We start from the raw sequence: 4780 nt of genomic DNA on the forward strand, positions 1-4780 counted from the left end.
GCAGAGGGTTATGTCCTAGATGAAAGGACACGATAAAACCCCAGAAAACAACTAAATGAAGTAGAGATAGGCAACCTTCCAGAAAAAGAATTCAGAATAATGATAGTGAAGAGGATCCAGGATCTCAGAAAACCAGTGGAGAAGATGCAAAAAATGTTTGCCAAAGACCTAGAAGAACTAAAGAACAAGCAAACAGAGACGAACATTACACTGCTGCTGCTGCTGCTGCTGCTGCTGCTAAGTCACTTCAGTCGTGTCTGACTCTGTGCGACCCCATAGATGGCAGCCCACCAGGCTCCCCCATCCCTGGGATTCTCCAGGCAAGAACACTGGAGTGGGTTGCCATTTCCTTCTCCAATGCATGAAAGTGAAAAGTGAAAATGAAGTCGCTCAGTTGTGTCCGACCCTTAGCGACCCCATGGACTGCAGCCCACCAGGCTCCTCCATCCATGGGATTTTCCAGGCCTCTGGCATAACATTAAATGCACCAACATTCATATTATAGGGGTCCCAGAGGAGAGGAAAGAGAGAAAGGACTTGAGAAAATATTTGAAGAGATAATAGCTGGAAACTTTCCTAACATGGGAAAGGAAATAGTCAGCCAAGTCCAGGAAGCACAGAGTGTTCTAGGCAGGATAAACCCAAGGAGAACACATCAAGACACATAGTAATCAAACATGAAAATTAAAGACAAAGATAAAATATTAAAAGCAACAAGGGGAAAATGACAAATAAAATACAAGGGAATTGCCATAAGGTTATCAGCTGATTCCTCAACAGAAACTCTACAAGCAAGAAGGGAATGACATGGCCAGAGCTGGTGTGGCTGTGAGGGGCCATGGCTTGCTGTCTGTGGCCAGCTGGCCAGCTGGTGTTGGGCACCGGGCTTGCCTTGCCTGTCTCGGGGTGCCCAGGATAAAGGTAGTAGTGATGTTGATGCTGGCAAGCAAGCTGAAGAGTCAGCCACAGCCACTGACTCCACTCGGCTAGTGTCTGTGAGAGACAGGCTGCTTGTTAAAGAGGTTGCAGAACTTGAAGTTAATTTACCTTGTATGTATAAAGTGCATTTTCCTGATCCAAACAAGCTTCATTGCTTTCAGCTAACTGTCACCCCAGAGAAGAGTTACTACTAGGATGGAAAATTTCAGCTTGAAACTGAAGTCTCCAATGCATACAACATGGTGCCTCCCAAAGTGAAATGCTTGACCTGGATCTGGCACCCCAACATACAGAAACAGGAGAGATATGTCTCAGTTTACTGAGAGAACATCCAGTTGATGGCACCTGCCGGGCCCCTAAGAGGACACTGAAGGATGTTGTTTGGGGATTAAAATTTTGCTTATTGATCTGTTGAATTTTGATGATCCACTGAATATCAAAGCTGTAGAACATCATTTGTGGGACAAGGAGGACTTCCAGAATAAAGCTGAAGACTACATTAAGTGCCATGCCAGATGGTAGGAGGAGAGGACTGCAGGGCCATGGACTGTGCATGAGAAGAGTGTCCCAAACCAAAACTGGACTTGTATCACAGTCCTCGGCTCCCCTCAGTCTCGCTGGGTCATCCGAGTCCTGTGACCATGTTGTCATGAGGAAGAATGTCTTCACGACCACCCATTGTAGCTGGAGAGTTCTGCATAAATACAGCCAGAAAATGTGTCTGGGGTTCTAAACAGTTGTCTTCTTACCTTAACATGTTTACTTTTTTGAAACTTTACTGAATAGGCTGTTGATGAGAATGAACTCAGCATCGAGGTAAAAGTTGCTTCTCCTCCCCCCAGTCAGTCCCTGCACAGGTGATGCTCATGACGCGCTCAGTGTAGCTTGCAGATTGGACATCAGAAACCTCCTACAAACTGTGATTGGTGTGAAGTCTCTTAGCTTGTCCCACGAATGCCAGCCCTGCCTAGGTTCCCAGGATGCAGAGTCATTCACTGTAGATCTCTTACTTAAATGCATATTTTATTTAATGTAAATATATTTTGGAACAGACTTGTAATTCGTACAATTTAGTGCTTTATTTATTTTTTCTATTCTCATTTAGTTTGTATTTTCATTGTATAGAGCAGACAGAAAGATGTTGGGTCAAGCAACTATTGAAGAGAAATACAAAGAAAATATGAAAGGCAAAAAAGAGAGAGAGAGAAAGGTATGGCATGATATATTCAAAATGATGAAAGGGAAGAAACTACAACCAAGAATACTCTATGCAGAAAGACTCTCATTCAGATTTTACAGAGAAATCAAAAGCTTTAGAGACAAAAGTTCAGCGAATTCAGCACCACCAAACTAGCTTTACAATAAATGCTAAAGGAACATCTCTAAGCAGGAAACACAAGAGAAGGGAAAGATCTACAAAAATAAATCCAAAACAATTAAGAAAAATGGTAATAGGACCATACATATTGATAATTACTGTGGAGCCCTATACCAAGGTCACAGGTGTGGAGCTCTGTACCAAAGTCACAGGATAAAAATCTCTGGAACTGACCAAGCACATAGTGCTTGGTCCAAGCCATGCCTCTGGATCCAAACCAGCCAGTTGCCTGATCCCACATTAGGTAAAATACCGACCCTATAGCTTCTTAACCAATCACCTAATGTCACCATTCCAGTAGGAATTTTCTGTGTCTTGAAGCTATAAAAATTGGTAGCTAGCCTGTGAAAAGGTTTAGCTCTCCCTTGAACCAGTCCACTGTTCTAACAGTGTCTCCTGCTCTAATCAACTTTATTCTCTGTTCAATCTGCTTCATGTCTGGAAATTCTTTTCCAACCCATGCATGGACCACAACATTTTGGTGGCCTGTACAAGGACTTGGAGTCTCTTCCCCACCTCCTTGCCTCTCCTTTCTCGTAGGGACCCTCTATGAACAGGCAAGTGACTGTGGAAGCAGCTGAGGAACTCTGGCCAGGGTTACCCTCTGATGTGTTCCAAAGGCCCCACTGCTCAATCTGTCCCAGTAGCTGAAACCCAAAGGAGTGAGGGTCTCTCTTATTTACTACTTTCCAACTGAGGACTAGGCCAATCAATATTGTGTGGGCACAGGTCAGGCACTTAAAAGCCACTAGGGCACCTGTCACTGGAAGGCTTCTGTGAAAGGATAACGGATTGTGGTGGGGGTGGGTGGTGGGTGGGTCATGGAATGGACAAGGCCACAAGGGCATCCACCCCGAGCAAGACAACTTCGGTGTACCATATCAGGCACATATTGGTTCAAACAAATCACAGTCCACCACCCCTGGCCACTGCCTCTCCTGTAGGATTGTGAGGCAGATTTCTCCACCTATCTTCCCTGTCTCTTTCACTTCTTTCCCTTTCAGTCTGGATTGATTTACAAGTACCTAAGTGTTGCCTCCGAGCTATCCTAAGAGTGCCTTCCATGTTTCAGGGAATCACCAAATGGTGAGTCACCCAGTTGCTCCCAGGGATCTCTGTCTTTCCCTGTCCAAGTCACATGGTTCCTTGTTGTTGTTCAGTCACCCAGTCATGTCTGACTCTTTGCAACTCCATGGACTGCAGCATGTCAGGTCTCCTGTCCCTCACCATCTCCTGAAGTTTGCCCCAGTTCATGTCCATTGCATTGGTGATGCCATTCAGCCATCTCATCCTCTGATGCTGTTTTCTCCTTCTACCCTCAATCTTTCCCTGCCTCAGGGACTTTTCCAATGAGTCAGCTGTTAGCATCAGATGATCAAAATACTGGAGCTTCAGCTTCAGCATCAGTCCTTCCAATAAGTATTTAGGGTTGATCTCCCTTAACATTGACTGGTTTGATCTCCTTGCTGTCCATGGAGCTTTCAGGAGTCTTCTCTAGCACCATGGTTTGAAGGCATCAATTCTTTGGCATTCTGATTTTTTTTTTTTTTTTTTTTTGCATTCTGATTTCTTTATAGTCCAGCTATCACCACCACACATGACCACTGGGAAGACCATAGCCTTGACTATACAGACCTTTGTTGGGAGAGTAATGTCTCTTCTTTTCAACACACTGTCTAGGTTTGTCATAGCTTTCCTGCCATATCTCTGAATCTGGCTCAGACAGTAAAGCGTCTGCCTGCAATGCGGGAGACCGGGTTCGATTCCTGAGTCAGGAAGATCCCCTGGAGAAGGAAATGGCAATCCACTCCAGCACTCTTGCCTGGAAAATCCCATGGACAGAGGAGCCTGATAGGCTACAGTCCATGGGGTTGCAAAGAGTCAGACACAACTGAGTGACTTCACTTTCACTTTCACTTTCCTGCCAGAAAGCAGCTGTCTTCTGATTTCATGGCTGCAGTCATCATCCGCAGTGATTTTAGAGCCCAAGAAGAGGAAATCTATTACTACTTCCACACTTTCCCCTTCTATTTGCCATGAAGTAATGAGGCCAAATGCCATGATCTTAGTTTTTTTAATATTTAGTCTTAAGTCATCTCTTGCACTCTCCTCCTTCACCCTCATCAAGAGGCTCTTTAGTTCCTCTTCGCTTTCTGCCATTAGAATGCCATCATCCTCATATCTGAGGTTGTTGATGTTTCTCCTGCCTATCTTGATTCCAGCTTGTAACTCATGCAGCCCAGCATTTCTCATGATGCGCTCAGCATATAGGCTAAACAAACAAGGTGACGGCAGACAGCCCTGTCATACTGCTTTCTCAATCTTAAACCAATCATTGTTCCACACAGGGTTCTAACTGTTGATTCTTGACCTGCATACAGGTTTCTCAGAAGACAGGTAAAATGGTCTGCTATTCCCACCTCTTTAAGAGCTCTCCACAGTTTGTTATGATCCATGCAGTCA

General features: G+C 44.6%; 1 pseudogene; it reads left to right on the forward strand.

Moving 5' to 3' along the window:
* The first annotated feature begins 806 nt into the window (after window positions 1-806).
* On the forward strand, window positions 807-2174 carry LOC113880088 (annotated as a pseudogene).
* Window positions 2175-4780: the final 2606 nt, after the last annotated feature.

The sequence above is a fragment of the Bos indicus x Bos taurus genome, chromosome 21 (assembly GCF_003369695.1).
Source record: "Bos indicus x Bos taurus breed Angus x Brahman F1 hybrid chromosome 21, Bos_hybrid_MaternalHap_v2.0, whole genome shotgun sequence".
Taxonomy (NCBI): Eukaryota; Metazoa; Chordata; class Mammalia; order Artiodactyla; family Bovidae; genus Bos; species Bos indicus x Bos taurus.